Source organism: Typopeltis vanoorti, chromosome 6 (genome assembly GCF_054136105.1).
Source record: "Typopeltis vanoorti isolate ZY-2024b chromosome 6, IOZ_Tvanoo_1.0, whole genome shotgun sequence".
Taxonomy (NCBI): Eukaryota; Metazoa; Arthropoda; class Arachnida; order Uropygi; family Thelyphonidae; genus Typopeltis; species Typopeltis vanoorti.
In genome coordinates, this window is record NC_143554.1 from 157,120,166 (window position 1) to 157,133,594 (window position 13,429).

A 13,429-nucleotide genomic window follows, 5' to 3' on the forward strand; every position below is an offset into this window, starting at 1 on the left:
GAATTCCATGGATAGTAAAGTTATGTTGCATTAAAAGAAAAATACTGCTCAACTCATGTAAAAAGAACTGTAGGAAGAAGCAGACACTGAGCAGATTATTGATGTTAAAAATAAGGAAAAATCAATTGTACATAATATATATTATTAAGATCAAGAAATGTAAATCAAAATGCCAATTAGAATAAGCATTCTATGTACAAATGTATATATATTTATTTCGATTGTACGTAGATGCTTTATGGTTAATAAAATATAACTGGTAGAGCATTCGACTGCAGATCGAGAGGTACTCGGTTCAACCCCGAGCACCCCCTTACTCCTTTTATCTTCGGCGTTTGTTTTATTTCATACAATCAAGGAAGGGATTTTTTTTCCTATTACTCGTTCAATTTTTTTAATACTCTGTGCATTAATAGTAATCATCATCAAATTCCTGCCATGTGCCCTCTAGGGGTGTGAAGGATATGATAGTGCTACATGTAAGACTTATCACTACCTTCCTATCAACCACACACACTCACACAGTTCTAATTTTCTATTGGTTCTCGAGTCTCGAGTTCAAGACGCACAATGAGAAACGATTGGTTGTAAATTACACGTTGAAAATCAAGATTGTTTGAAATTTGATTGAATTCAAACCTTTCGGAAGAAATCATGCGATACAATATTTCACAGTTCTCCCCCCCCCCCACACACACACACAGACACCAAAAAAAGAAAAAGAAAAGAAAAGAACGGCGGAAAGTTATTGCAGAATACACAATTCTCCATCCTCTTGACGTTGGGACATGAATCGTTTTCCAAGTTTTCATATTTTGGGAGGGGAATATATTTATAGGTTTGAGTTTGTTTACTGAATTGGTTTTACCCTGTCGATATGATAGTTCTTACAATATGAAGAAAGTAGTACTCTAATACAGAAAGGCTTTGTATTAATGACAGCATATTAATATAACTTGGGGCCAAGTAGAATGTGGATAAAATTTCTAAAGTTTGCACTGTTTCGATTTTTTTGAATTTTATTTTTTTATTTTAAAACAAAGTAATTAACTTGCTTTATTCTAAAGGCTAAAATTGTGTTATGTTAAAAAAAAACTGACTTTAGCTAGAAAAACGAAGCCACTTTGATGAGATTTTTCATATCAGCATGCAGTAGAACGAAGACTTGTGAAAGGCATCTCAACATCTACCGTAAGTTAAACAGATTATTATTAATATACGCTTCTGCTGTGGGTGAACGGGCTGAGTACATAATAAGAAAGGAATTTCGTTTTTTTTTAAATAAAACTGCCAGATTTAAAGTCAATTCATGTCAGTTGTGCAGGTTTCAGTAGCTCTAACCTTGAACCTCACGCACAGTTTCAGCGTGTCAGGTTGGACACGCACTTCCGTCTGCTTGATGTAATTAAACTGATGTTGTCGCCATCATTCTCTGCACGATATTATTAAAGGGAAAAGAAAATTCTTCCCCAGGTGAGGCTCGAACTCACAACCTCGGCATCACTCACAAGTACTGTCTTATAAGTACCGCGCGCTAACCAATTGCGCCACTGGGGAGGACTGGCTTCATTTATCTGAAAAATTATTGTGTGCTTTCTCTACATTTCCTCTGAATGAAAGAGCAGACTTACAATATTTGCCACACACTCGGAATAGATGAAACAAAAACATGACCACCTTAGAATATTGGATTACTTTAAAGCGCTGAATGGGAATAATTCATTCTGTATTTTTTTTAAAACAATGTCTATATATATGTATATATATATATATATTTTTTTTTTTAATATTTAAAAAGACTAATTTTTTGAGGGGTGAGAGGAGGTATAGTACTGTGTTCAATAACAACGGCTTCTGTTTTTTGAAACTGAGACAATTATTTATTGTGAATCCTAACCATGAAAGGTTGCAAAACTGCACTACACTACGCCATACTACTGCTGGTTAGTATTTGAACTGAAAACCCAGCATGGCACAACAAGCATGGCACAATGAGATTCGAACCTACAACCTAAAGGAGTTTGAGAACAAATATCTTAAGGGACTCGATTCCATGGTCAGCAAATATACTTTGACTCCCGTTCTATCTTTCTCGAATTTGATGTTTTATCTCTTTTGCAATCTAATCGGGTAGCTTTAATCCCTTCGTATAATTTCAGGTTAATTTAATTAAATATTGAGAGTCTTGAGTGGCTTGCAAAAGTTCCATGAAAAAATATCTTCAGCCTACCCACGATAAAATGTACTGAAAGTCTGCAAATAATCTTTCGTTGGTAAGAAAAACATTAAAAAGAAATAAACCTCCAGTTTGCAGGGTGATGCCAACTCACTATTATACAAGTGAGGAAGAAGCAGTTGCTGAGTCCTAATCCTAATCCTGTGGCTTACTCTCTTTGAGAGGGTTGCAGCTGATTACTGGGAAGATAATTATGAAGCAAGGTGGTTTCCAGTTGCAATCCTTGCCGTAAGTATTTATGACTGTAGCCGTGTGTGTTCACGAGACCGGTTGGCCTGTTTTGAGGGATGAAAAACCCGAGTTATTACCAGGATTAAACCCTCCACCTCCGTATGAGACCGGTTATCACACCTTCAGTAGAAAGAGACCAGAGCAAAGGTTCCTTACATCAGGGGCAGGAATCAAACCCAGGTCTTTCCTACCAAATTGATTCGTCTATACAGACTAAGCTACGGAGGATCGCGTTACTGACTACAATAAGCAAATCTTTTCAAAAAGTGAGTTTTGCGAAGTATCCACTGTGTAGAGTTTTACAACTACCGTGACATAAAATCAATAAATTGATTTTATGATTTATTTTATAGACAAACAAAAAATCAATTGTTTTCTCTCTTCTTGTTCAATAACACTTCTTTTGTATTTTTAAACGGTGTCCCTTATTTACGTGTCATGAAGAATTAAATAACAAATTATCATCACTGGCACCAATCCAAAACTAATGTTGTTCGAAATGGCTGCCATCATCCCCATAGTATCAGATTTATATTCATTCGAAATATCAGACATTCCTTTCTAAATGAAATAACGACGAAACTAACGCATATTAGGCATTCGGCGATACATATTGTTAAAAAGTCTGTTTTTCTCGTAATTTATATCTCTTATCTTTTATACTTCACTTATACTTAATTCTATCCTTTCTTACTTAACGCTTCTTCAATCAAACTCCTACCGGCTGCGCCATTGTTAAAAAGTTGTTTCTTATTATTATATCGATGTTCTATATTTATTTATATCTTTATACTTAATTTTAATCTTATTTTATATCTAGGATTGTTTCCTCTTCGGATACTGGCGAATTTATATTTTGCTGCGCCAGCCAGTATCCTATAGTAGAAAAGATCCTTACTCAGGGAGACAATACTAGATTCTTAGCTTTCTTACCCAATATCTTACTTAACTGCCCTATAGATCTAGATTATTGCAGTCGTCACCTAAATCTATATTTATATTCATTCACTAAATCCTTCCCGCCCAAATCAGGTTGTATTTTCATAAGCGGTAATTTGGAATCGTAACCAGGCATGACTCACGTTCAGGAAAATATGACATGTTTATTGGAATATCTAAAACACAATACAAAATTCATACACTTAATAATGTTCAATACTAAATAAACTCGAACTAAGAGATTAACACATTCGAACTAAGTAAAACTTATAAGGCATTCTAAACACTGTAATTACGCATTGGGATACAAATCAAATGATAATAAGTTAAGCTAAATTCCTTCTAGCAGTATTACTCGTAAGACCAACCTATCAACCATTCTAATGTTACTGAGACTCTAAATTCTACCTTTCATATCGCATCAAGTTAATTCTATCACATACAAGTTACAAAATCTCTCCTAAACAATTCTTCTTACTCACAAACAAGATGAACTATCTAAACAGTGACTGTCCACAGAGTTCCTTATTATAAAGTTCTTAATTTCATAATTATAAACAATCTTCTTTCTTCTAATGAACATTCACACAAAATTAGAGCAATAGCACCTTACCGACCTTTTTTTTCTCCACGTCGTTCTGCACCACGTGTTTGTCTGGATATTTCTTATCTATCTTGGCTGTCTATGCGCCAACGTAGGGGTTACGCTATCTTCATTCTTTCTGCCAGAAACGGACTCAAAATCTTTGCGTTTCAGGAACAACTCGATGGGGCTTTTCAGCAACAGCTTGATTCTTCTAGGACTGGAATTTTCTTCCTTCAGCTTTGCATAGAATCCAGCTTCATTTCTTTACAAACGCTCGCTGCCCGACATCACAGACTTCATCCCCCTCCCCTTTAAGCGAAACTGCCCGCCAACTTCCGAACCACCCAACAGGAAAACGATACGACAAGTGATCAAGAAAAAGCTCCTTGTTTCAGGCTCAATCCCCTTTTATACTCCTATAGAACGCCCTCTTTTTCCCGCCCCTTTTTGCACACGATCCTTACTAATTTTTCCCTTTGGCTTATCCTTCGTTTCTACGATGCTAATATACTCGGATTCATGGAATACATGGATACGTGATTTTCCGAATAAGCTATACCCACCAGCGTTACGCTGTACGCGTGTAGCTTTAGGCCTTCCAGGAATTAATACTTAACAGCTTTATGATGACTCACAATAGATTTTTACATAGCTTAAGTAAGGCTTAAATTTAATTCATATTATCTCTCTTTTTAAAGACATACAAAAAATTAAATCTCAAATCAATCACAATAGCTTAAATATAAAGGTGCGTAGATAAAGAATACAAATTTTTACATAAAGTGAGGAAGTTTCACTTTTAATTACAACTGATGTGCAGGTATTTCTCTATGTTTGCCATTTTTATATGGCAAACATAGAGAAATACCTGCACATTCTTTCCAATCAGTGTATGTAACAATATACACTGATTGGAAAGAAGTTAATGGACACACCCATGGGCTGGGTACACCGTGCTGTGAAATACGTCACGTGTTTGTAGACGGAAAAGATTTGTGCACGGTATCAATATGTATTAATATGATGCTCTCTAGTCAGCAATAGCATCCAAATGAAATGGCTGAGAGAAAGAAATTAACGCAGTTTGAAAGAGGCGTTACGAGAGGATGCCGCGTTGCACGCCTGTCTCTTGGGCAAATTGTTGAAAAATTTGGCCATCCCAGGGTCAACAAGGAATGACAACAAACTGAAATGGAATCGAAGGGAATCGACTGCAAGTGTCACTTGCATGAATTACTCACCCAAGCCGAATGTAGGGTGCCATCAAGGATATGTAAATATCCTTGATAGCACCCTACGTTTCGAAGAGTGTTATCAAGGATATTTAATTTCGAAGCCGAAATGTCGATTGCGGACTTTAGGCATCGACTGGAACACGAATCTGCACAAAAATATTCAGAATCGACGCTTGCAACGTGAGTTTCCATGTCAGGACAGCAATGTTCAAGCCCCATATTACCCGGACCAACATACGCCATCTACCGACCAAATGGATGGGTTGGATGTAGCCGATGTCCGCTGAACATCTCTTACCAGAGTGCATAACACCAAATATTAAATTCGGAGATGGCTGTGTGAGGGCATGGATCTGTTTTTCTGGTTTGGCTTCATTTGCGGTGCCATGATCATTGAACTCCGAGAATTATCTGAACATTCTGGACAATGCAATACTTCTTACTTTGTGGCGTTTCTACAAAACTGACCAACTTCTCTTTCAGCAAGACAACGCACCATGTTATAGGGCTGCTGGCCTCCACAGAATCCTGATCTCAAAACTATCGAACATCTGTGGGATAAACTGTGGTGTCAGGTGAGGTCAATGGACTTCCATTTCAAAACACTCCAGGACCTCAATACATGACCACAGGAAGAATGGCAAAAGATTTCCATTGATTGCTATCGTACGCTTCTGGAAAGTACACTTCATAGGTCTGCTTCATTCATCGCCACGAAACGGAATCCTATGTCCTCTGAAGGTGGGAGGTATGGCTGTCTGTTCCTAACATTATGACATCCGTTGACTTCTTTCCAGGCAGTGCATTTTCTCCAGGAAAGTTTCTGTGCGTGATTTCGAAGAGATATCAACATTCGAGATGAAAGGATTGGAGAAATATCATCGGAGTGATAAATTCCAGTTCCTGTAATTTCGAGAAGAACGAAGTACAAAGAAACCGCTGATAATAACAAACACTCGAAGCCATCGTCCACTATGCTTGAGCCAAGAAATGCACGGTGATGGGATTTGGAAGGATGATGTGGAACATGCTTTCCTGTTGGGTCTTTCGATCTCGCTTGTAAAGTAAGGACTTAATGCAGCACTAATTCGAGCAGTGTTGTTGACCCCATTAAGAAAGTGAACATGCGTATTAATATTATTATTATTATTGAAAGGAGTGAATTATGAAAGGGATTATGAAAGGAGACCATGACAATACCCCAATATACTTGTCTGAATACCTTACGCCATATTATCACAAAATATTCTAGCAAGCAAGGAAAGTAAAAACAGAAAACAATTACCAGTTTATATGGATAAGAAACAGCAAAATATTCCTTAGAAAGACACAAGACGCAAAACCAATCGAAATAAAATCCGTAGATGACCTCAACAGGCTGTCACATTGAAAGGAATATTGACAACTCGTAAAGAAGGAACAGCACACCAACCAACATGAATGCACACCATCAAGCTGACGTAATCACCCCGGAACATGATAATTGCCACATTCTGAAATCAATAACAGAATAGAAACAACTGACAATCCCCCAAAAAAGGACTATCTATTCTCCACATCAACATCAGAAGCATTCAAAAATACTGGCTGACCGTGCAAGCTTATCTGAAGGAAGATATAGACGAAATAGACATTTTAATACTGACTGAAGTATCTACGACAAACGAAGAGGCATCCTCCTACCAAATGCCACACTTCCAACAACACATACACTGCAGACAAACAAAACGAGGCGGTGGTATAATAATATTTACCAAACATAAACTAGAAGTAACAGAAATAAACTATAAATTAGAATAGGCAGAAAACATATGCATCGAAATTAAAAACATCAAACAAGAAAACTCCCTGATATTAAACGCAATATACAGACCACCCAACTTAAGCACCACAAAATTCCTAGAAGAACTAAACAGATGGCTTTCAGCCACGAAAGTAGGCACCTCAAAATACTTGATAATAATAGGAGACATTAATATAAACATTAGGAACATAAATAACAACACAGAACAATACCTAGACCTATTATCAGCATATAACATAACCCCATCCATACAGTCGAATACACGAGAAGAGATAGTCGGAAACACAACAACCCCAACCTGCATTGATCATATAAATATAAGGGCCCCTCCAAACAGCCACACAGCAGCCGTCATAACATGCAAACTAGCAGACCATTATTTCACAGCATTGCAGTTACACACTGAACCAGAACCCATAAAAATCACTGAGACTACAAAACAGTATCATAGCATTGTAAACGAAGCAATAGTGAACGATGAAATCAGAAAAACAGACTGGATGCAGATAGCTTTTGACTCTGCTGAAGCTGTATATAATAATCTTAAACTTGCATTTAACAAAATATATAACAAAGCATTAACAAAAATAAAAATACGCCCCCAAACAAAACAAAATCCATGGATAACAGACAACATACTAACAGACATACAAAGAAAAGATGCCCTATGGAAACAACTGAAGAAGTCGCCGAACAATATCGCTTTAAAAGCTGAATACAAAAGAAAACGGAATCTCCTAACAACCCAGATTAGAACGGCAAAAAGAAACTATTACAGCAACAAATTAACAACAGCTCAGAATGACATAAAGAAAACCTGGCACCTGATTAATGAAATGCTGGACAATATACACAGAACCACTGCCTCAGAAACAATAAAACACAGCTTTGCCTGCGATCCCAAATCCCTCAAACAGTTGGCAAACAACTTTAATCAGCACTTCGTGAACTCTGTCCAAAAGCTACAAGAAACAACCTTTCCTCACACACACGAACATTCTCCACTAGGTCCACGAGCAACCCAGTCGATGAGGTTCCCCACAGTAACAAAAGAAGAACTATCACTGGCAATTCAACAAATTAATCCTAACAAAGGACCGGGGATAGACGGAATCAGACCAAAAGACATCAAGAAACACTCAACCGACCTACTTCCAGTTATACAAAAACTGTTAAATAAAATCTTCGAAACGGGACACATACCTGAAACACTGAAGACTGCACTAATCACACCCATACACAAACAGGGAAAAAGAAACATAATAAGTAATTACAGACCTATCACCACGCTACCTGTAATCAACCAAATCATGGAGCGCATTGTACATCAGAAACTCTCTACATACGTTGAAAAATTTGAAATCATACCCAAAACACAATATGGCTTTCAAAAAAATAAAGGAACAGCAACACTCCTGAAATATTTCACAGATCTAATAAACGCTGCATTGGATAAAAACAGAATAACATTAGTGATATTCATTGACCTAACAAAAGCATTTGACACACTAACACATAAAACCTTGTTAACGAAACTTACCCATATCGGAATTGGAGGTCGTCTACTCCAGTGGTTTAAAGCATACACGAAAAACAGAAAGCACATCACAAGTATAGGATCAGCATACAGCAAAGAGGTACATGTAACCTGTGGAGTACCGCAAGGAGCTGTCCTATCTCCCATTCTATTTAACATATACACACACGACATAAGCCAACTCCCCCTAAAAAGTAAAATCTTCCAGTATGCAGACGACACGGCCAATCCATTCACAACAATGCAAATGTCGCTTACAAAAATATGCAACACGACATCAATCAAATCACCAACTGTTAACCGAAAACGGCATATATATAAACCCTGGAAAAACAAAGCTAATGATATTCAAAAACCCCCAAACCGTGCGCATAGAAACTAAATATCTCACTATCAAACATTCATCCTCCTATACACAAAGTGCAGAACCTAAAATCACAACCATCACACAGGTGAAAACAACACGCTACCTTGGACTTCACCTCGATGCTGATCAAAGTTGGAATAGCCATACAAACTACCTACATACCAAGCGTAGGATAATAGCAAGCAAACTATACAGATTAAAAGACATTGCCCCAACCCACATAAAAATACTAATCAATAAAGCATTATGTGAAAACATTTTAAGATATGCAATCACATCATACGCATTGGTTGCAAGATAAAATGGTAAAACTGATATTCTGGGAACAACCCACTCTCATGCAGGAAGCACGGACACAACACAAAATATTTAAGGTGACATATAGAGTAACCAGAACAACATATCAAATAACAAGACCACAGTCAACAAACTACATAACATATAAGTACAACAATCACTACCGCAAAGCCACCCGAAACTTCTACTTCTGACATGATAAACAAACTGCCGTTCGACAACAGAAACCTAGGAACATACAGAGAGCTGAAACAGGCACTATATAGATATTATAGTGAGAATGAAAATGAGAGCAATTCCTGATTCTCTCTCCCCCACCACACATGCACACACACACAAACCTATTACAACCCCCCCCCCCCCTCTCAAAAACTATCACTACAAGAACACAAAGAAACAAACACACCATGTCTAAATCCAACCCTATTTGCACAAAAAAAAGAAAAAAAAAGTTCAACTGTAATAGCAGTCAAATCTTCCAAGCATGTACCAACAAACAGTAAAATCAACACCTGGCTTGTGACCAGTATAGGAACACAACCATGAAACCACCACCGTCTGTCATCTATTATCTTCCTCAGATAAGCTCAGCTAAGCTTCGAGGAAGAAAATGACTAACTTGCAAATATCTGTTATACACACTTGTAATGCGTTATAAATATTATATACATATAATTACTACAGCAACTATGTATGCAATTCATCTGAGACATAAAAAAAAATAAAATAAAAATAATAAATAAATAAATAAATAAAATAAATTATTATTATTATTATTATTATTATTATTATTATTATTATTATTATTATTATTATTATTATTATGTATATTCTAAATTCAAAAATTCTGTATAATCCTTATTGTAAATATTCTAAATATTATTTAGAAATATTATTATTGTATGTAATTTATACTGAGACATAATAAATTGTTTTTCTTTTTTTTTTAAATAAAAATAAAAATAAAAAAAATAAAAATAAAAAATGTAAAAAAAAATATTATTATTATTATTATTTCCGACAACTCCAAAGAGTCGACAGACTCATCGAGGGAGGTTCTAACGTCATGTCAAGAACAACTATTCAACATCCACACAGTATCTCTCATACCTCACCTTGAACTCATTCACAGTCATGACACTCACAACAGACTCTGGCAGCTTATTCCACTCATTGACCACTCTCCAAGTAAGAAAACCTAGTTCTAATGCCCTTTCTAACTAAACTCTTGCTCAGTTTCCATGAATGGCCCCTAGTCTTCCCACCACCAGTCCTATTTTCAAAAATATCTTCTGGATTAATCTTATAGAAACCCTTCAGTAATTTGAATGTCTCAATCATATCACCTCTCTTCCGTCTCTCAACCAATTTTTGCGACCCACAAATCTTCAGCCTGTTCTCATAAGGTTCATTCCATAGACCTGCTATCATCTTGGTCACTAGCCCCTGGATCATCTCCACCTCCTCCCCATCAAGAAGAAACCGTGGCGCCCATATCTGGACACAGTAGTTTTGTGGGGTCTTATCAAGGCTCGATACAGAGGAACAATAACTTGTTTGTCTCTGCTTGTTAAAGTATTTTTCAGCAACCAAGTGATTTGATGAGCTGATTTAGCCACTTTTGCGATGTTCCCGCAAAACTTCGACTCCCTATCCACCAACGCTCCCAAATCCCTGGCCTCATCAATCTCTTGGAGTAAGGTTCCACCAATGTGATATACTGCTGCTAATCTTTTCACCCCAAAATGCATAACCTTACATTTTGCCACATTAAATCGACATCCATTTTCCTTAGCCCAGTCCTCCAATCTATCCAAATCATCTTGCAAAATTTTGACATCCTGTGCACTCACTATTGCTCTACCCAACATTGCATCATCAGCAAACAAATAAACACTTCCTCTCAGATCCTTTCCTATATCGTTAATGAACAAATTGCAAAGTAGTGGTCTAAGAACTGAACCCTCCGGCACACCACTAGTCACAAGCTGTCTTTTGGACTCTACTCCAGAATAAATCACTCTCTGATATCTCTCCATCAACCATCCTCCTATCCATCTCATCAACCCTATACCCATTCCCATATGCTTCAGTTTACTGATTAGCATTCCATGTGGTATCCTGTCAAAGGCCTTAGCAAGGTCCAGTAGAATCACTGTAAACCCATTACCCTTATCCAGTTCAGCCGTCACTGTGTTATAAAACGTGAGCAAGTTACTGAGGCATGATCTACCCTTCAAAAAACCATGTTGTCCCCCATACCATATCCCATTTTCATCTTCCCAATCCTGTATTTTTCTCTTGATTAATTTCTCCAAGACCTTGACAACGATTCCTGATATGCTAATCGGTCGGTAATTTACAACAGCAGTCTTGCAACCTCTTTTATGCAGTGGAACTATTTTTCCCCCTTTCTGTCTCCTCGGGACTATCCCAGACCCGAGACTCAAAAATTAAATAAAATGGTCAAGGGCACTGACAATTCTTTAGCCGCTTCACGTATGACACGAGCTGGTATACCATCCAATCCCACAGATGTATCGACGTTGAGGTTTTGTAATAGACTACTCATCTCCACTTCATTCACCACAATTCTCGTATAATCTATTGGTTCATTAATTCCTGCAATGTCACCACCTGGATGATATATTCTTGCAAAGTGCTCGCTCAGTAATTCAACTATATCAACTGATTCAGTTACCTCCCTATCATCGGCATTCTTTAAAATCATTCTACCATATACATTTTTTCTTTTACTTGCAACATATCGAAAAAACTGTTTGGGATTCTCTTTAGCCTGCATGGTTAATATTCTTTCATAATCCGTTTTTGCCTTTCTTACCACACTCGTTACCCTTCTGGTCTCCGCTTTATACCATTCATGTGCCTGCTGGTCACCTTTCTCCTTAAATTTCCTTCATAGTTGGTTCTTTTTTTTGTAGCTCAAGCATAATAGTGTTATTCATCCATTTAACCCCTACTTGATTTATTATTCAGACTCAAGGTATACAATCAGTCATTGCTTCTGCAAACACTTACTAACCACCTCCCATGCACTATCAACCTTCAGCCCTTGCAGTTTTACATGCAAGGCCTGGAAGTTGATATTGTCCCCTCCATTTGTCTCCTCCATATTTTGATGCCTTATACTAACTGTCCCATTCCAATTTGTTGTCATTTTTACTGGTTTAGGCATATTACACACATTCATACACTCAACCGTCTCCCTGCAGTCTTCATATCCACTCCCCCCCCCTTTAATAACTCTAGTTTCCCTGATTCTGCACATCCACTTCATTCAGCAACAGCTTTTCAAGTCCGTCTCCATACACCAAATCCATTCAAATGCAAACCATCCATCTTATATAAATCCTTTCGCCCACTGAACTCATTCCACAAATTCCACACCACTCCTCCTGTATAATCCACGCATAAAGTCATTAGCAATTATGGCCCTCCTTCTATACTCTTCACTGTCATACCGTGGAAACAGACTCACCATCCTAACTCTCCCACTCTTCTCTTTTGCTACCTCAAGCAATTCCCTCACATCCTCACTCATAGCCATTTTGTCTCCTTTCAAATCATTCGTTCCTGCTACTACTACTATCAATTCTTTCACTCTCTGTTTTTGAGCTCTAATAGACTCGCTGACGTCCTTAACGTTCGCACCAGGTTGGTACGATTTTGTTAAACTCTCTACTAACACACCTCTTACTAAGGAATCTCCATACAACACTCGCTCTTTCATTTTGTTTACACTCACTGTCATACTCTTATTTTTTTTTCTATCATACTTTTGCCGTTTATCAGCCGCTATGCTCGGTAAACATTTTTGCCAACGCTCGAGTTGCCGATTTCCGTATGTATCGCTCCGCGTACTAGAGCGATCTCACTCATTGCACCAGTCTCATCATTTTTATTCTCCGATAATTCATTCATTCGTTCTGTGTGTTTACCTCTCACAGCTATCTGGTACTACCTCGCAAATATCACTATTTGCTTGATTCTCACTTTCAACAACGATATCACTCGCGTGACCTGATTTACACTCTTTAATTCCTCACATTCTTTACACTTTGTGCACACATTCACTCCACTTTCGTTGTTTAACCAGACTCCAACCGCTCTCCTCAATGCATACATTTCGCAAACGGTACACTGAATCAAATCCTTTAAATTAAAATTTTTAGACAA

General features: G+C 37.4%; 1 non-coding gene across 1 annotated transcript; it reads right to left on the reverse strand.

Annotated features, from left to right (window-relative positions):
* Positions 1-1,465: 1,465 nt before the first annotated feature.
* Positions 1,466-1,557, reverse strand: TRNAI-UAU (transfer RNA isoleucine (anticodon UAU)). Its single transcript is given in 2 exon segments — positions 1,466-1,501; positions 1,520-1,557. It is a non-coding gene; the product is annotated as a tRNA-Ile (tRNA).
* Between the last annotated feature and the right edge of the window lie 11,872 nt (positions 1,558-13,429).